General features: G+C 37.9%; 1 protein-coding gene across 4 annotated transcripts in view; it reads right to left on the bottom strand.

Moving 5' to 3' along the window:
- The window catches only part of LOC144040590 (uncharacterized), a 316,049-nt gene that overhangs the window by 58,660 nt on the left and 236,168 nt on the right, over positions 1-21,221 (bottom strand). For 3 of the 4 annotated variants that reach the window (XM_077554907.1, XM_077554908.1, XM_077554905.1), the window contains one exon: positions 17,974-18,462. The exons of the other annotated variant lie outside the window; for it this stretch is intronic. The gene's annotated coding sequence lies outside the window, so the exon portion shown is untranslated. Of the gene's footprint in view, positions 1-17,973; positions 18,463-21,221 lie in introns of those variants that run through there. 4 annotated transcript variants of the gene reach the window in all.

The following is a 21,221-nucleotide window of genomic DNA, read 5'->3' as shown; positions in this document are numbered from 1 at the left end:
AAAACTTTTTTGCGAATTTTGGGCCCTTTTTCAAATTTCTCGCGTTTCAATTCACTTTTATTTTCGCATTTCTTGAAAATTCGAAGAAAACTGGGTGGATGGAAACCCCATTAGTGACAAAAAGAAAAAAAGAGAAAACAGACACCGCGACGGGACTTGCGTAAATATCAGGACAACACCCGGGACCCAAGGCTCTAATGCGGGACTGTCCCGGTGAAACGGGACGTCTGGTCACCCGAAACTGGTACGATTACAAAAAATAAGACGGTTAAATACATCTCTTGAAAACCAAAGCCTAGATACTCTGTCCATTAGTTTGTCTCACAGTGATTTTTATCCGTCATCATTGTTCATGTTCAAAGAGATAGTGGAGTGAAAAAGCTTTCTGAGCGGTTCGGAGCCGCACTGCTAACGAGTATCACCTGCACATGCTTGTGCTGCAAAATCAGCTGATAGTCATGTTTGTCCGGGGTTGTTATCCCGGGTTGAGAAACAGCTCGGGGTAAACAAGAGGAAACAGAGCACTCACACATGGAACCATCCTCCTATTTTTTTTCTATTTCACTCTCTCCTCGGTTTCATCGTACTCTGATGCGGCATCGTCTCATCAACGATTTCGGGTGGGGGGGGCGGTGGGGGGCGGGGGCGGGGGGTTTGACTGCAGATAAATGGCAGCTCTACAGCACACCGGCAAATCCTATCACTCCAGGGGAAAGTCAACTGTGTTTTTATTTGGGAGCAGAAATTTCATCTCCGAGTCTTCACATCCGTCTCAGAAATCCAATAAAGATGACTGACTACATTTTATCATTGCAAGATTTATCTTTAGAAAGATTTGCATGGCCACCATGATAACATAGTAGAAATCAAATGAAAAAAACATAGACACAATTTTTTCTTCATGTCTTGACTTACATACTCAAAGGAGCTGTTAAAACGTTTAATGGTGCATTTACAGCTGAATAACACAATTAGACAGTTGATTTGTAGTTCCGCTGATACCGCTTCATATAATTTGCCGATTTGTCACGTTGTAGGGCTGTTTTGTGCACATTTCCACGACTTCCCGCTAGAGATTTCGTTATCAGATCCAAACCAACACACTGACACTGGCTCTTCGGCCCTGTGACTCAGGAAAAGCCCGTTTCACCCTTGACCTTTGTCATTATCCACCAACAACATCGTGGATAGACAATCAAGGGATCAAGGCCGGCCAGGAGAAATCCTGTCCCTCGACATAAAAAAGGATGCGCAGGGCGATCTCTCCCCCACTCGTTGCCAGGAATTCAATTTCACTCAGCTAACATCTGCCACAGATAAGTGAAACATAAACAATGTCACTCACAGAAAGCAAGCAAGTGAGAGAGTGGAGAGAAAGCTTTATTTCGGTTCCCCTGGAGAACTCTGTCGATACTGAAACATTCTTAAATATAGGTAACTGTGCAGTTTATGAATAACTTATGTTTCTGGGATGCCTGGAAGAAGAAAAATTGCTGAAAATCCTTGGGCTTCAATAAGGAAAAAATTCCTAGACAAAGGAGACCATTGTCAATGGATGTAAATGGAAGTCAATTTTCCTCAAATATACAAACAACGTTCCTAATTGTTAGACATTAATCCACGACGCTATTACCAGAAAATGTGGTGTGTCATGTATTCAACACCCTAACCTGGAGTGATCCTTGAGTCCACCATTCAGATTTCACATTAACACATTCAACGTGTTCACACGTTTTATGTTTTTTTTTTTTTTTTTAATGCAAAAGCATACAAAAGGCTTTGATGCAGCTTCCGACATGAAGAGGTGGCTTAAATCAATGGCAGTTATTATAAAACGGCCAGCAGGTGGCAGCAGAGTATAAGAGATCACCCAGGTCTTTTTGTCAGTGTTTTCACCAGGAATGTGAATATTGATGAAACATAGCTATATTCTAATGCTAATTTTTGCAAAACAGAAACAGATATAAATATATATTTTTTCTCCTGATGAAAGAAGAGACTCTAATCTTTCTTTTGGTAGGTTCCATTTTTTTATAGCAATAGAGCACACTATTCTGTGGGCCTTGCAAAATCTGTCAAAATCCAGTAAAACAGCCAGGAGCGAAGGGGGTTGCTTCAATGGAAAATGGCTGCGATTGAATGAGTTAACACAAAGAATCTCAAAATACCAAACTCCAAATTTAACTCTTTCACTGCCATTGACGGCTATAGATGTCAAAAATTAATTTTAACTATTTCAATTAGTTTAAAATTGTTTCCACTTTTGTTAACAAGAGTATGAAAACCTGGGAATTTTTTTTATTGTACATTTATAACAGATATAAAATTTGTGATTAATTCTGAGTTAACTGTTGAAGTCATGCGATTAATTACAATGAAAAATTTTAATCGCCTGACGTGATTTAAAAAATAAGATGACTAAAAATTTGGGGTGTCAGTCGATTAAAAATTTTAATCGTAATTAATCACATAGATTCACTAGTTAACTCATGATTAATCACAAATTTTGCATCTGTTCTAAATGTACAATAAAACAATTCTAGGTTTTCACACTCTTGTTAACAAAAGTGTGTGGGGGGGGAATGTTAAACTAATTGAAATAGTTCAAATGAATTTTTGATGTCTATTGCCGTCAATGGCAGTGAATGAGTTAAAGCCACCATGACTGAACCCAGGTTTAAAAAAAAAAACGACATTTCAAAATCCACTACGTCCTACTGACCGGCTCCCCCTGGTCAGTCTTCTGGTCATGTTTACTTCTGTACTGCTGTATCCTTATTTCTAAAAAGAAAATCAACATAATGGTTGAAATGACACAGGCAGCAACACCCTGATATAACCACGTTGGACTTCCTAATTTACTCATGAGGAACAGCATCGCAACTACGTTGTTTACATGATGTCAATGAGAGACTGCCGGTGTACGCAAGACTTCATGCTCTAAACATACCTTTTAAAGGCTTTGCTGATTATAGTCAAATGTAATGCATATCTAGAGGTTAAATTAACAGGTGTTGCTTACCAATTTGTACCATGCATGACAGCTATTTTTAGTGTGACTGCGGGAATTTATACACCTGTTAATCCAAAACATGTCATCACTTTTTTTTAAATAAGTGCCTAAAGCCCTTTTCACACTGCATTTAGCAGGGCACAACATGCCGTCATTAAATCCAAAAATATATCTTGTCAAGGTGTGGTTTAACCAGTGGCAAAATCTCTGTTTTATTTCATGGTAGGCTGCACTAGCATATATGGACAACCCGTCATTTGAGTGAGTGCAGTGTGAAAAGGGGTTCAGTTACATTTTGACCTGATCTCCTCATGATTCTAACCACCGCTGCTAAGATTGGCTACGTCCTTAATTAAACAGATCAATGATGAATAAATATAATTAGTATTTGGTTCAGTTTTTCATGTATGGTGATGATTTATAAAGTCAGTAATAATCTCTATTTTTGTTCATCTCAACGGGTGTTGTTGAATTTGTCAAAGTCTTTCTCACCAAGCTCATCCAAATATGCCCTCACAGACCTTGATTTGTGCAATAAATTTGTCCAAAATGTATTGGCACGTTTCAGGGGGAACTAATGGGCATAGCCCTGCTCTTGATTAATTTATTGATTAAGAGCCTCCCAAGACTTCTGCATCCTTAACTAAGCAAGAAGATGCATGAGGCAGAAAATGATATTATAACTTGTAGGTGGAAAACTACAGCTTTGGCTTTGTCATTATCCACTCATGAAATCATAATTTAGTCACCTAGTAATTTTAGCCGAATGTGGAGGGGGGGGGAAAAAAACATAAATTTCCCAAATGAGGCATTTTAAAGGAGATTTATAGTTCCTTAAAGTAAGATTATTTGCAGCCAGATTGGGTTGCCTGATCGTTTCACAAATATCAGTAAAAGCAGGCATGTACGCTACCTATGTGCAGCTTAGATGTATTGCTTTATTGACGTACATAAGGAAAACCTAATGCAATCACTTCATACTGATGGAATAATACAATTTTGTCTTTACTGCCTCAAAGGAAAACGTAGCCCACTATTATCACTAACTATACTCTTGAGAGAAAACAAGAAACCTTACAGGCATTATATGTGTCCTGTGTGTGCCGGTTGCATGTGGAAACACGCAATAGAATCGGTATTCATGCAGATTTTTTGGTTATTTGGTGAGCAGACCTCATTATATTAGCATACCGGGAGGTAAATGACAAATAAATGCAGCGCTCATCACCGTTTCTATTTCTGCTTGACAATGCGGTGCCGCATGAATGAATATTGATGCACAGATTCCCCTCTACGATACATTTGATCATGGCTCCCCTTTTTGGGGTGGGGGTGGAATGGTTAGAGAGGAAAGGAGTTTAAAAAAAAAAAAGGAGCAGCAAGGAGACTTGTGAGTAGCGCACATTGTTAGCACTGGAAGCGCTTCCTGCTGCTAGTCAATAAACAGGATGCTTGCTTGCTGTGTCATCGCAGACGTTTGAAGACAGCTGCCGTACGGCAAAGGCAACAGCTTGGTGTCGGGATTTTGGAAAGTACCGTACAACTATTTCTGGGATTCATATTCATCTTGTCTTTCTGAAGGGGTGGAGATGAGGATGAATGAAAACAGACACTCTCCACCTCTTCCAGGCGGCTCTCCTCTCCCTCGTCGCAACTCGCTCTCCTCGCAGTTACCTTCACATCTGTTTTTGGTTGCGACGCAAATAGGATTACACACTTCTTTGGGACAGATGTTCATTAAAAAAAAAAAAGAAAAAGAAAACAAATCTTGACTATCACTAAGGTCAGCACGAACAGACAGAGGTGGACATTCTGTTAGTACTGATTGAATGTCAGTCAATCAGTCACCGACATTTAGCTGGCAAATGATGGGAAATAAAAAATAATAAGAAAACTGACCGATGTGATGTCGTCAAAGAAGAAAATAAAAGTGGTGACGAAGTTGAATTTAGAGATAACAGAATCATGGTGACAATAATGACGGACTGGTTGACGGTCCTAAAATAGCGGTGACAAACTATAACTTAGTGATGTGTGCGGTTAACCCGTGGGCAGTATTTTATTTTGAAATGGCTTGGTCAAAACCAACAAAAAGCCCAAAAATGGTCACAATAACGCCTAGGGGTTAAAATAACGATGACGGAATGACGGACTAACGATGACCGATTTGGTTGGCTTGAAATAATGACGGACGGGTGAGCCGACCGCTGGTGATTGACGAATAATGGACCGGCAAAATTTACTGACGTGCCCAACTCTGCAAACAGTAGAATAGGTGGCCCGTTAATTTAAATCCATATTTTAGTTATATTGCTGACTGATGTGCTGAGCCTATCCGAGATGACTTTGGTCGTGAATCGGGTTACAACCTGGACTGGGCGCTAGCTAGCCAATCACAGTCACATTCAAACACAAGGACAATTTAGAGACTTAAATTTACCTAATAGAGAAAAAAAAACAAGCGAGCACAGGGAAAACATGCCAACTCCACATCATGTGCACTAGCGCTAGGATTCAGAACATCTTGATTATATGTACATTAAATCAAAAATATGCGTTCAAACATTGTAGATGGCCAGCACGTGAAAATAGAATCAATTGTTTTCCTTTCTGGAAGAAAAATAGTACCAGACACCAACTATTATTCAAAACAATGTTCTTTTTAGAAATTCATAAAATATGCCTCCTCAATCCCAGTTCATTAATAAAACCCAGACGCTATGAATATGCAAATGTTTAGTATCTCCAAAGATATCTTCAAGTCTTGGTTGCGTACACTGGAGGTTTCAACTTTCCGCATTGGATTTGTCATTTCCATATTCAGAGTTGATTTTTGCTTGCATTGTCACAAATAACAAAAATAATTTAAACTTGTATTCGTCCACCTTTCCGACATGGAGTAAACACGATCTGTATACTGCATACTGCCCTCCCCTGCAGTTCCAGAAGCCCCCCCTTGACCGGCTCTACTCAACCCCAGCCTAAACTGACCGCATCCAACCCAGCCGGCGGGTAACCCGCTTGTTCACCCTCCCCCAGGGAAGCAACTCACATCCTTCCTCTTCAGTTCGTACTCTTTACTATTCTCCTTGTATCTTTTGCGGAGCTCCGCTTCCGTCCAGAGCGAGAGGATCACCATCTGCTCGGCCAAATCCCTCGCCAACCAACCCGTTCCCCCACATCCCTCCCGCTTCATCTCACAGCCTCCTTCCGCTTACACCTCAGCAGGAAGCATCACCTGCTGGTTTACCTCACTTCCTGCTGTCAGAATTACTGTTGGATTTTCTTCACAGGGGTAGAAAAAAAATCCCGATTTTGTTTGGTTTTGACTCCTTTGATTGTTTTCTGGTTCCCACAGTTGAGGCTATATTTTACGTGCGGACACTTAATTCTCTGGCGCAGACAACCTTGGCCACCATTTTCTCCCTGACCCAGACCACCCCACGACAAAGATGCTGGCATAAATCATACCACCTTTGTTGGTGTCTTATCAGATCTTTCAGAATGTCCTTTTGTAGGGGGTCTGTCATCTTTACAGCAACATAAAACCGACATTGTGCCAGCTTGACCTTATACTTACTGTAGGCTCAAAAGAAAGACCATAAAAGATGTTCGACTACATTAACTTCCATTGCCGCATTCTTCTGTCACAACCCATTTCCCTCCGATTTTTGCCATTACACAGCTTAGGAAATATTCTTATTGTTTTTTTCTTTTTCGTAGCAGCAGCAGCTCTATTGAGTTAGGTAACTCAAAACAGGATGTTTCGCTGTGCAATTACCGCTCACGAGGAATGATGGAGGAACAAACAGAAGCTGAAGTCACAAGGAGAAGTGATTTCAGTTTCTCTCTCGGTGGATGTCCATTGTTTTACGTACTCTGGTTACACTTTGTTCAATCTGCTTCCTGTAAAATCACAGGGTCAAGAGACTCAGCTGACCCTTTGTGGTCCCCTGTATGCTGATTTCCCCCACTAAGTCCTGCACAAATGTCTTGGTCTATCCTAAGCTATGTTGTTTTAATGACCTGAGTCTTTTTGACAAAGTAAAAACGTAAAAAAAGAAGGGCAGATAGCAGAAGGAGGAGCAAAAAAGGAGGGGGTGGCTTGAGCTAAGGAAGAATATTATACCGTTTTGTAAGGAACTGGATAATTATGCAAAAGCAGAGCTATTAACCCCCATATGATATCTGCTGAAGGTTTGCTGTTATTCTTATTGCCATTTTTCATACATTAACTTCTTCTGCATTTCTTGACTAATTCAAGCCATTCCAACTTCAACATGTTTCAAAATGTCATGCTTCACAGGCTATTACTTTTCTCATTACAAACATTCACAGTTTTCCCCAAATTTTGCATTTTTCCACTCAAAAAAAAATCACCCATTCATTTCCAAGGCGATATTCAACAATTCACTCCCATTTGAAATTCTCAATCCTCAGCTCATTTTGTTGACCTTAGGATCAATTTTCAACATTGCCCATATTCAAATATTTCATACTTTTCACCTGTATATTGAACTTTTTTTCTCCAACTTGTTTTGAGGGTATATATATCGTTCCTACTCAAAACTGAAAATGTTAAGTTCATTCAATTCACCTTGCAATTCAATTTGATATTGTTGACCCACGCTAAATCTTTCCACAATTCACGTTTCTATATTTTTGACCCAAAAATTCTCCCATTTCCAATGACACATTCAACAATTTGTTCCCATTCTACATTCAAAATGTTCAGTTCATTCAGTTCACCTTGCGAACGATAACAAAAATTTCACATTTTTCACTCACATGTCGCACATTTTCACGAACATCATTCCATATCATTCAATTCATGCATTTTCACCAGTATCATTTAATATCATTCCAAATAATTCAATACCACCTGGACATAATTCCACTCTTTCAACATTTCACCTCATTCAATATCATTGCACGTTTATATACATTTTCATTCAGTATTTCAGCATTCACACACAGTTTCTCCGGAAATTGCTTCATCTTGTTTAATATGCTTTCAATTTTGACTCCTTGTTTAAAAAAAAAAAAGGCTCCCAGGGTATGCCCAATTCTGAAAAAGTGGAACCAGACAGTCAGGTACCATTTAAGAATTATCTCCTGAATAAATCAAGAACTCTATTTTTTTTTTTTTGCGGTCGGTCTGACACAACATAGCCAGCTAAGGTCAAAGTATATATAGTAGTAATAGTAGAGTACGAGCTCCGAGTCAGCACTTTTCAGTTGCTCATTTGTACTTTCAACTCTAAAGGTTGAACATGATCTGCTCCTGGATGCTGACTGAAACCCAATTTGTTTGGATTTTGTTTTCTTGTAATATTTAAATGAATTTAAATGAATGTTCCTGAGTCAAACTATCACCATTATAAAACACAACTAAAAACTATAATAATAATAATAAATTAAAAGAACACTCTTAAAACACTTAAAAGTTCCTTAAACAGTTCATTTAACATTATTAATCGTAAAAGAAGTAAAAAAAAAAAAAAAAACAGACTAAAGCAGTGTTACATTAAAACAATTCAAAGGCATTTTTTTCCGTTGACTTCATTCATGTTCAGGCAACTAAAGATCCAGTTCTTGTCATATTCATACTTACATTGTAGTCATAAAAGCCAACCATCATCAATAGACTGTATGACTTCGAAATCGATCTCCACCCCCTGATTTACATGCTTGTATGAAGCTACTAATAGTACATCGCAGAGCTTGAGGCGAAACCAATTGATCCCATACAATGTTTTCACGGGGCCAAGATGGAGAGTATTGATATAGTGAATATGGATTTACTCTATTAGAGTTTGCAAAGATTTGGACATTCTTGAAATTGAACATATATTGGCTCATGGACAACACCGTGTCGTGTATGAGAAAACATTATTGCTTCCTGTGCTATGTTTAAGGCATTGCTGTTAGGTGCGACAAAAGCTTACTGATGCAAATACAATCATAACAAAATCAGCCAATATTGGATATTCATGATTAATGAGCTCCGAGACTGATTGATCTGTCTGGGACGGTCATGACGGACAAAATGTTTCATTATGACAATCGATAATTGTCTGGGTTGACAGCAAATATTCAAGTGCGTAAAGAGCTAATCTAGCGTTTGATCTACAGTATATGATGGGGCTTATTAGGAAACAAGGTTCAAAGATCAGGAACACTCAGAGAAGCCATTGATGATATCAATGCTGTGTTGCCAGGCGACCGAACAGATAGGCGATAACAGGAAATTATGTCATTGCCTTGTTTCCCAAATGTGTAGCATGCAGACGTGCTGCATGTTTCTAGACACAATGTGAGAAGCAAAGTTGACGTTATAGTGTAACAAAAGACACCTATCAAAGCCACAAAAAGTTAGTGCAAAAGTCATTTAAGATCATTTAGATTTGGCTTATAAAAAAGGACACTGTTGGCGCCCTGGTTACCCTGAATCTCAAGTGGTTCTTAAATTTGGTCTCTGAAAAAAAATAAAAAATAAAAAAATAATAATAAAAATAATAATAATAATAATAAAAATAATAATTTGGTAGCCTGGACACCTCTTGTATCGTGTGATAAGGCGTTCAAGACTAGTTCTAGGAAACAAGAAATGTCCCTTTGGTGCTTAACTTCAAAGCATTTCAAACACAGCTGAAGTTCCAAATGATTGGACAGCCGCTATACAGTATTTGATACGGCCTTTATAACCACGTCACAGGAGGTGCCCGACGTGTCTTTGAAACCGCGGAAGCCTCTGTTGAAATCAAGAGCTTAAGCATCAAATGTAAAAAGACAAAAAAGGTTATGTGGGTCTTCAAAAGTCATCGCCAGAACACAAATTTATCCTCACCAAAGTTGGTAGACGCAAGAGATCAGAAGAATAATTGGTATGGCCAAAGACACGTTCAATAAGATGAGATCAATCTTAGATCAAAAGTTGTCAGTCAACATTAAACTCCCGTCTAATCAAAACTTTTGTACGATCATTCCTGCTGTATGACCCTTTCTTGAAATGAATATCTATCAAACAGAACCTCAACCTCACTCAGCTAGTCATCAAATCCACACTTTTAGAAGTCAATCTGTATTAATGGCATTGACCAAAACAAATATCATTAAATGATCTCATTATTCTTTGCTACGTTAATGGACCTGCACTTGAGCCACTGCTTCCTGTGTCCATTGGAAAGCTTTTATACTGTGTGGCTTCCGTACGTGCTTCGCATCCGCACTTCTTTCATTAGAAGCCGTGCACAAGCCACTGGAGCGGGTTGATAGTTGCCAGGTCTGAGCCAGAAGGGTTCATCTGTTGGAGATAAGGCTGAACCATACCAGAGCAGCCTCAGGCGCTCTCTCTGACATCGTCTAATGCCTGCTTGATAGAGCTGTGTGGAATGTGCTATCTCGTACATGTCTTCCTTCTTCAACGGCGGAGTTTTTTGACTTCGCCCGGCCATGATGTGACAGAATTGTTGAAAATACGGTGCTATTTTTCGGCAGTTCGGATCCAGAAATAATACTGCCTCTTAATGAATATTAAACAATGCGTTTGATGCCAGAACACGGTTGATGTAACACGGTCTGTTCTTCCTGAAGACCCCCCCAGCTATGAAACCCCCCTCCACAAACCCCTTTCAGTCACACTGTCTCCTGCGTTAACATCTTCATAACTTATCAGCAGTACCTGTCAAAGGTTTTAACAAAGCCTTTGGTGGTTGCTCTTTCAAATAACGTGTAGCGATTCTGCCCCGGTGAGGACGGGCGGGGTTCGGGTCTTGCCACAGTCTGCCTTCCCTGAAAACATGGCTGGAATTTGGCTGCGGGGCAGATGGGTATCATTTTGACACAAGAAGGAGGAATGTGGTTTTTTTTTTGGTGTGGGGTGGGGGAGTATATGTGTTGAAGGGAGAGTAGAGGGGGCTTGCATATGAGTCAGAGGCTTACAGACCTATGTGATGTAAACTTGTGGGGAGGTGATGAAAACATGCAGCTGTAACAGGGAAAGGCGCTACAGAGTGCTGGAACGTGTTTTCGGTTCAACGGACCTTATGCATGGCATTACATTCAGTATTTCCGGTGGATTGCTCAGGTGGCATACCATTCGCTGCTCCGTCTTTAAAAACGTGATAACCAAAGGTTGCGCAATACGTATAATCGACAGTTACATGCTAGTATTTTGCGCTTTTCAAACATGAGGAAATGACTCCTCCAAACAACACCGCGGTGTGCCGCTGTTTGGCATCGACTCGGTTGTCATGATGCCACAATATAAACATACTATATTTACATGCCAACCAGAAATAAACATATGCCACTTAGACTGAATGCGGAAGTGGCGGTTTTATAAAGTCGAACTTGTGATACAAAAGTGGGCTGTAATGCAGAGGGCGTCTGTCAGCGACAGTCCGTCAGTACTGACGGAATGCCACCCACCTCTGTCTATATATGCAAAGGCTCCTCAGCCCCTGTCAAACCCTGCTGCTCATTATTATAATTCAAAACTGAGACTATAATTTGGAGTTTTTCCAGAAACGCGACAACAATAAAACAAGAAAATGTTCGTAACATTCTTTTTGAGGAGCGACTTGAAACCATCACCATGTTTAAGTCAAAACATGTTTAATATAAATTAAGGTTATTAACAGATTTTTTTAATATTTTCCTTAAGAAGTTACCTGAAACGTCAATAAGGTATACCCATATGCAGGGCTGTAGTACTTGCCAAATTTTTGTTGTTGTATTGGACTTGACTTGCACTCCTTGTTACTTGCTTTGGACTTGTTTCGGACTCGCAAACCATTTAAATTGACTCGATAGAGTCCAACTATGTTGAAATGAAAATTAACGTCTTTCTTTAAAAGAAACATGAAATAAATGTTTTCAGTCCATATGTCTGTCAAAATTTCTGTAAAATCAGATATTCAACATCAATAGGTCATTAGTGTTAAGAAAAAACAACTGAATTGAGTTCACCAAAATGATCATATTTGTAAACATAAAATAGTATGCAATAATGTGTCAAAGTATGTTGTATTATTGTCTAAGCTGATGACGCTTTCAAGATTCAGTGTCAGAACCTATTTGAATCAAAAGTACTTTTTTTGGGTCAAAAACATTTGAAGAGCATCCTTCATGTTACATGCAAATGTTATAATCCTTAAAACATTCTTCAACAAGACAAATTACCTACTGATGAATGCAAGTATCTTTATCTTAGTGCTCCTTGACCTGATTGCACCCGTTGACACATTTCTACTGTCTCAAAGACTAAAGCTCTGTCACAAAAACCAGGACAACACTGAAAGTTGTTTTTTTTCTTTTTTCCAAGTACTGTCTGCCAGAATGAGAGCACTTTCTTGTAAAAAAAAATGATCTAAGATGCATTTCTGGGTTTAAGGTTGGTTTGTCACAATAAAACGGATTTAAAATCTACCTTTTGTCTATAAAGGGCGGTATGACAAAGATCAGCGATCAGACTGAATGAAAAGAGGAAACTAAACATAAACACACTGACTACATTTACCATGCAGGCAATATTGGGGTTATGGTCAGAATTCAGGTTTCTAGGACGATCGGAATAACACGTTTACATGCGCAAGTTGATAGAGTAACCCCCGTCCGTACACATGGCGTTTAGAATAACTCAATGTAAGGGGGTGAAGGACGGACACCATCATGGCAGAAATAGATGTCATTTCCGCTCATAACTTTAAACGGTCAATAAAATATATTATATTTATCTCACTCACCACGCTAAATAAAGTAGTATAGAGATTCTACGTTGATTCCAGGTATTCCGATTGCGTTTATATGAACCTGTATTCCGGTTACGAAAAGGGGTACTCATTCGGGTTTTTAGAAACTCGAATAAGAGCATATTCGGGTTACTGCGCGTGTTTACATGGCCTTTCAAAACCCGAATATTTCCAATATTTGGGTTTTAAAAGGGTTATTATTGCCTGCATGTAAATGTAGTCACTGACAACACGAGTCCTTCGAGAGAGCTGATTGGTTGACGAGAACAGATGGAGACAAAGACACAAGGACCAGACAAGGAAGACAAACCAAAGTTAAATCTGAACCAATGTTACCGTAAACTATGCTGATCAAAAATCCTCTTCCACTTTTTTACATCCTGTCCTGGCATAAATTTATTTTTTATTAATTTTTAAAAATAAATTCATGAAAATGTCAATTTTTGCCTGACAAAGGAGGCGGAGAGAGAGTGTTATTATTTTTATATACAGTATTAAATAAGTATTTTATTTTATTTTTTTAAGAAAAAGGTAGGTCAGCTTTTTAGGTACCTTACTTCCTGAGCATTCAAATAAGGTTCTGAGCTGTGCCCAGAGTTTTAGCTCACTGGTAGCACTCTACGCTCCCAAACTGGAGACATGGTCGCAAAATATAGGTATAATTTATTTATTTGCCAAGTCAGACTTTAAAAGAGAATTATGTTTCGAGTATGATTGAATTATCTTGAAGCTGGGCTCAATCTCTTTTTTTCTAGCCTAAACCAAAGACCAAAAATGCTGAAAAAAATACGTAAAGTAGTTGTTAATAAATGGAAAGCGAGTTTGACGTTTTTCGTGAAGAAACTTTCCCACTTTTTTTCCCCCCTCCTTGTGTTACTTCCAGAAAAGTAATGGACAGGATTACCTTACCTTTATTTGAGCCGCCCCACAAAACGTGTCCTAAATCCTGCCAGAATTGGTTTGAAAACTGTGCTGATTACTTTCAAAGCACTTCATGGCAAGGCTCCCAGTTTCACGCATTTCACATTTTTTTATCGCAACCAACAGCAGCTCACTTAAAATAAACAGGAGGAGTTAGAAGGGAATAAACAAGAACTGCTTTCCAGGATGGAAATTGACAGGTGGTCTGTAATTTTCAATACAGGTTGGGCTAATCGTTTTAACATAAACTAAATATTTGGAGTGAGTTGACAAAGACCTTGTGACATTTTGCGTTAACTGTAACTACTGAGCTTGGTATTTACTGGACATCACTGGGCTTCTTTTACATCCCTGTGGGAGAAGAGTCACTTCCCATTAGCGCCACTGAGGATGGCCACGGAGGATTTTTCATCTCCAAAGACACGCATTACCTAAACATTGTATAAGCATCTTGCATTATTCATTCATCTTATTAGCCGAGGTGGACTTTGGGTTATTGCGAATCAGAGGAACAAATATTATCCCGTAACATTAGCATAGGAATGAGTAAGCTTCTCAAATGAATGACTTGCATGGAGGGGGTGCCCTCGAGGTAACATGCAGCAGATTCATACCCAATAAAAAACAATAAAAGGGTTGGATTAAAATTGTATGACCAAATCTGAGATGAGATCTTGTGAACTACATCTGTGTTAACATTAGAAATAGCACAATTAACCTTGCAATTAAGGGTCACCACACCGCGACCCCAAAAAAAAAAAATGGACTTGATAAATTATGATGGGCTGCGATTATGTGGACTTTTGTACGCATGTCTGCACATATGTTTCCCTCTTTATAGCTTTTTAAAGCATCAATTAATTTTGGATGAAAATCAATGATCCTCTAGGAGCAAACCGTCTCGTTATTGCCCGAGGTTTTGTTTTCCTGAGATTGGAGACTAATGAGGCAGCGCATGCATGGTTCAATCCCATCCTGCCCACCCCCACCCACACCCCCACCCCCCACCCCCACCCCCACCCAGGCGGATGGTCTTAAACTCCACATGCCCCGATGCAGATGTCTTCAACACTGGATACTCATTAGCCATAGGCTGAAATTCCAGCCCAGTCTCGCTTTTCCATTTATTATGAAATACAAGTATGGGAATTATTTAAAAGCTGTGGGCGTGAGGGGAGGGGGGGGGGGACTGGCAGCATGCGATGCAAAAATGATACAACTAATACACCAATATACATTTCCAAATGGGAGTGCTTTTGCTTGAAACAGCCAAGTAAACATACTAATGGCTCTAATTCTATGGAAAACGTTTCAAGGATGAGCTGTCTTGTATGATTTTTTTTTTTGGAGAGCTCAGTATTGTTCATTTGGTAATTTTACCGATTTGACATCTCATCATCATTGCGCTCCTTTATCTTTATTTATTTATTTTCATTAATTTTTTTCAAGCTGTCTTTTATGATTTTTTATTTTTTTTGGGTGAGCTCAGTATTGTTCATTCGGTAATTTTACCGATTTGACATCTCATCATCATTGCTCTCCTTTATTTTTATTTATCTATTTTTTTTTTTTCCATTTTTTTTTTTTCAAGCTGTCTTTTATGATTTTTTTATTTATTTTTTTGGGAGAGCTCAGTATTGTTCATTCGGTAATTTTACCGATTTGACATCTTATCATCATTGCTCTCCTTTATTTTTATTTATTTAATTATTTTTTTCATTTATTTTTTTCAAGCTGTCTTTTATGATTTTTTTTTTTTTTTTTTTTGGAGAGCTCAGTATTGTTCATTCGGTAATTTTACCGATTTGACATCTCATCATCATTGCTCTCCTTTATTTTTATTTTTATTTTATTTTTATTTTCTTTTTTTTTTCAAGCTGTCTTTTATGATTTTTTTTTTTTTTTTGGAGAGCTCAGTATTGTTCATTCGGTAATTTTACCGATTTGACATCTCATCATCATTGCGCTCCTTTATTTTTATTTATTTATTTTATTTTATTTTTTTCAAGCTGTCTTTTATGATTTTTTTTGGAGAGCTCAGTAATGTTCATGCGGTAATTTTACCGATTTGACATCTCATCATCATTGCTCTCCTTTATTTTTATTAATTTATTTTATTTTTTTTCATTTATTATTTTCAAGCTGTCTTTTATGATTTTTTTTGGAGAGCTCAGTATTGTTCATTCGGTAATTTTACCGATTTGACATCTCATCATCATTGCTCTCCTTTATTTTTATTTTTTTTTTATTTATTTTTTTTCAAGCTGTCTTTTATGATTTTTTTTTTTTTTTTTGGAGAGCTCAGTATTGTTCATTCGGTAATTTTACCGATTTGACATCTCATCATCATTGCGCTCCTTTATTTTTATTTATTTATTTTCATTAATTTTTTTCAAGCTGTCTTTTATGGTTTTTTATTTTTTTTGGGAGAGCTCAGTATTGTTCATTCGGTAATTTTACCGATTTGACATCTCATCATCATTGCTCTCCTTTATTTTTTTTCCATTTATTTTTTTCAAGCTGTCTTTTATGATTTTTTTTTTTTATTTTTTTTGGGAGAGCTCAGTATTGTTCATTCGGTACTTTTATCGATTTGACATATCATCATTGCTCTCCTTTATTTTTATTTTTTTTAATTTTTTTTTCAAGCTGTCTTGTATGATAATGACGGGTTCTTAAAGAAGCCGCGTTGAAATTTTTCACACTAAAATTACATGCTCCATCTGAAGTTCTCATTTCAATTATCTCCGCCATTGCGACACGGTGCCTTGTTCGGGACCACGCGTGATGACAGTCATCAGACTTCAGTCAGCAGGCTCAACGTGCTCGTGACGCGCACGACTCAACTTTAGTTGACCCTCTTACAGCACGTCACCGCCTTTCATCTTACCGCATCGGTCATAATTACATTATCCGAGGGTGAGCGTGTGTGTAGGTGTGTGCGTGAACGGAAGCCGGAGAGTCAGTTTTGATCCCGAGCGTTTGAGGTTGTAAATACATCCAGCTTATGTTTATTTTTGGTTTAAGCTTCGTTGGACCTGGAAGGAACTTGGACTACAAAATACTTTTTTTTTTGACGGTTACACCGTATAACCGCTTATAACATTTTAGCGCGCATATTTATACGTGTGATAAAATGGTATCAGTGGATCATGCGTTAAGGGAGAAATATAAAGTTGAACATGATGCTTCTCAGGAAATGCTACCGTTAACTTTCACTTTCAGAGAACCAAGTGGGAATTAAAATAATCTAAGAACTACCAACCACACTCTTTAATATATACAGTAGATGTTTGCCTATAAAGTTCAACCTATGCTGCTTCAGCACTGCTGATAAAAAAAATAAAATAAAAAAAAGGGGGATGCCGAGCCAGGTTACAGCTCTGTCTGGTCAATAACAGCTTGGGGACTTGTTAAGTAAATGGTCAATATACAGTATAATGTGCTTTTATAGTACAGTAGAAGCTAGAAATAAAAAAATAAAACATCATCATGAATCCATCATTTATCACCTTAAGCAAGATTTCGCACTCAACTTTATTCATAGAGCACTTTTTGGTGGTCTGCTGTAGTTTATTGTATACCGTATCTGCACCTGAAAATATGTGTACCAGTCAGTCTCTCTCTGTTGACTGAGCAATTGTGGCCAGTAGTGTAGCGAAAAAATTTGACAGCTGCAGTACAATTGGGCATTTTGAGTGGACTGGATGCTATTTAAATTAAGTTAAAGTCAGGTTCCACTGTACATGAAAGACGACACACTAACAGAATAATACTGTATCTGCACTGTAAAAAAATAAGAATTTTTTTTTTTAATATAACAGAATTGTACTTTATTTTACAGTTGCTTCTGTATTTTAAAAATATTTAATTTAAAAAATAAACTCTGAAAAAATATGAAAAAATATATATATTAATTAACAGTAAAAATTCGTAATTTTCCCATAATTTTTTTGTGAATTTACACATTTTTAAAAGTGAAAATAACTACAATTTATGTAATGTCTTATAGATGGTAGCAGTCATTGTATTAACATTTATTTTGAAAGGACATCTAATGAGATATACACTGTAAAAAATTAATAAAAAAAAAAATATAGTTTTCCGGCAGTTCGGGCGCCAGAAAAATACTGTGAAATAACAGAAAATTACTTTCTCATAATCTTGTTAAAATTACAGTTAAAATTTTTTACCCTAATTATGGAAAAAAAACTGTGGTTTTACGAGAAAGTAATTTTCTGTTATTTCACAGTATTTTTCTGGCGCCTGATGCCGGAAAATTAACGTTTTTTTCAAATGTTTTTTTGGTTTTTTTTTACAGTGTAGCATTGCCATGGTAACCTCAAATCAGTTAGTTTAGTGGCTCATAAAACTGAAGGATATGCTTATAGAACATTTTATTTCACAAAAACATATTTTGTATTGTTGCTTTACCATGTCAGAATCCTGCTGCCATTAAAAGCCCACATCGTCTTACGCACTTTTTCAAAGAAAAGAAACTACATGATGTAACAAAATGCTAATGCTATGCCTGTTTTCCGCTTGATCTTAAGATTTTCCATGCCTTGCACTTGACTTTGAAAAGCCAGTGACAACAAAACCATGTTTGGCACTTAATACATGCAGTAGTTTGGAAGCGTTCACTGGGCCTTCTGTTCCTTTCATGTGACCAGATCCAAAGTGGGTCAGCCATATAAAAAAAGGGCCAGCTCCATCGTCCTTCGTCTGGTAATTTGGAGCATTGATTGAACTCCGTCTCAACTTTCCGTTAACCTGCGCAGAGGGGCATGAGGCACGGCATCACTCAGGAGGAAAGATGGATTTAAAAAAAAAAAAAAAGTAGGATGGGGTGACTCAAGGGGAAGATAATGTTTCCATGTGCCTGATTTGTTCTCCGAAATGAAAACATACAGTATTTACAAATACTACATAGCAATTTGACCGAGCATATAAAATTATTAGACCATTTACTCCTCTTGAACGTTTGCCAGGGGAAAAAAATGCATTCATGTAATTTCAGTGACTTCTTTCTGATTTGTACTTCATATTTATTACAGAGCAGAGATAACAGAATTCTTATACACCCATAAAAAGGCTGGGTCAAAAACTGTGCCGACCCATTACATTTGGGCAATTTGCTTCGGTTGTTTTGTTCAAAAAATTGGTTGTTTATAGGGGTGTGAATTGGCGATTCGATCCGTATCACGATTCATAGGTCATGATTCGATTAGATACCGATTAATCCCGATGCGAATCTTTGCGATTTTTTTTTACCGCAAATTTAGAAAACACTCATCAGTAAACTTGTACATGTACACTGTAAGATTTGTATTAAAATGTATCTATTCATCTGAAACGTCAGGCTTAAAACTGTGAGCCACTGTAATTAACAATCGGTTGCGATGTGTTTCATGTTTGCCCAGCATTGAAATAAAATATTATGGCTTAATGTTCCATTAATATAACATTCTTTCATGCTTAAAGTGTGAACCCTAACCCTAAGTAACCCGTTTTGTTGAATATTTCCATAAAAATATTGATGTTTAAATATCGATTCGGCTGCAAATCGAATCGATTCGAGAATTACATGCTGTACTGTCGCGAAATATTGCAGAATCGATTTTTTTTACACCCCTTTTAGTACATTAAGTTGACCCAAGTAAGTCCAAATTTTCCCCCAAATTGGGTTGTTTTTGACCCAGCAGTTTTAAGAGCACTCTTAAATTGGGTTGTTTTCGACCTAACACTCTTAAAATTGCTGGGTCAAAAATAGCCACATTTTGGTAAAAAATTGGCTTGACCCATTACTTGGGTCAAATTGGTTTGTTTTACACCCCCCTAAGAACCCCCTACTCAAGGACCCTAACCCTCCCAAAAATTGGTTTGTTTAGCTACAAAGCATCACAAAGTTTGTAGTGGGTCAGTCCTAATTTTGAACCAAATTTGGTTGTTTCTGACCCAGCAATTTCAACAGCCCTCTTGAACCAGAAGTATTAAGAACACTCTTGAAAAAATAACCGATCTTTAGTTTGAAAAAAAAATGGACTGAAAAAATTGACAAATTGACCCATGTAGCAGACTTGGGTCAATTTGAGTTTTGTACAAAACCCAAGAAACCCAACAACCCTAATCCAAAAAAAAGTAACCCAAGTAGTGGGTCAGTTCAGGTTTTGAACCAAATTGGGCTGTTTTTGACCCAGCAGTTTCACTTTTGAATTGATTCATTTTTGACCGAGCAGAAAAGCACTCTTAAAACTGCTTGGTCAAAAATAACTTTTTTTTTTTTTTTAAACAAACAAAAAACATTGGACTGACCTGCTATTTGGATCAATTCGACTCAACTTTCTGGATTGTTTTGAACAAAGCAGCCCAAGAAACCTAAGATCTCTAGCCTTTCACATAAAGGTTGGTGACCCCTGCTGTAGTGCATGTTGCTCATATGACGCCAATAATCAATTTTTTTATAATCCACTCATTCTAGTGGACACACGTCGGAGCGCAGTGCTGCTTGAATGTATATTAATGACCCCACATTTCAATACCTGCTAATGCCCACCATATTGTTTGTCCTTGCCACATTTCATCACGTCCGTCGCGTATCGAGTGCCATTCATCACTCCCCCGTCAAACACGTTTCATGCGGGGGACACATAATGTGGTCGTAAAAAGATGGATGCCGCGGCGCATAAGAAGCAGTAGATAATGGCCCTTTTTGGACTTGAGGGTATTTGTCACTTTTGTTTGTACACCAAATAGCAAAGTACATCAACAAGGACAACTGTGGTTTACACGAGCCATTGGCAGGCAGCCAAGCAAAGAGTAATAACCGAGATTGGAAGGGGGGGGGGTGCCTTACATCATCTGTTGTGTTGAAGACTGGCAGGAGAGTGATGCGCGGTAGATGTGTCACCGGGGAGTTTTAAACTGGCAGCAATTGCGGCAAAGACTATTACAACGGGTACTTGAAGAGCCTCGTTTTCCGCCGTATCTAGCGATCTGGGCAATTACTTAATGTGAGAAACAGAGAAGAAGAGTACTGAATCACAAGTGATAAGCACTGACGTGTATTTTCCTGGATATTACTCACACCTTCCACAAGGAGACGGGACGTTTTCAAACATTTCATTTGTCTATAGTCAATTTGCAGCACTCTGACCCAAGTAGCATTATTTTTTTTTAAGAGTGTTTTTTAAAATTTCTGGGTCAAGAGTGCTCTTGAAACCGCTGGGTCAAAATCAATCAAATTTGGTACCAAATTTGGACTCACCCACTCCTTCACTCTAAAAACAGTTAGGTCAAAAATATCCCAACTATGGCTCAAAAATGGACCGATCTATTTAACCCAAATAGAGCCAAGTAGAGGATCTTGAGTCAAGAAATGGGTCTTTTAGTGAAAAACAACTCGTACATTTAGATCAGATCCTTTACTTGCGTCCCAAAAAATTGGGTTATTTTGTATAAAACAACCCAGAAAGTTGGGTCAAATTGACACATAAAGTAGATCGGTGCATTTTTCACTCATAACTGGGTTA

This window comes from Vanacampus margaritifer, chromosome 20, assembly GCF_051991255.1.
Source record: "Vanacampus margaritifer isolate UIUO_Vmar chromosome 20, RoL_Vmar_1.0, whole genome shotgun sequence".
Lineage (NCBI taxonomy): Eukaryota > Metazoa > Chordata > Actinopteri > Syngnathiformes > Syngnathidae > Vanacampus > Vanacampus margaritifer.
Note: the sequence above shows the minus strand (reverse complement) of the source record. Positions and strands in the feature narration are given on the sequence as shown.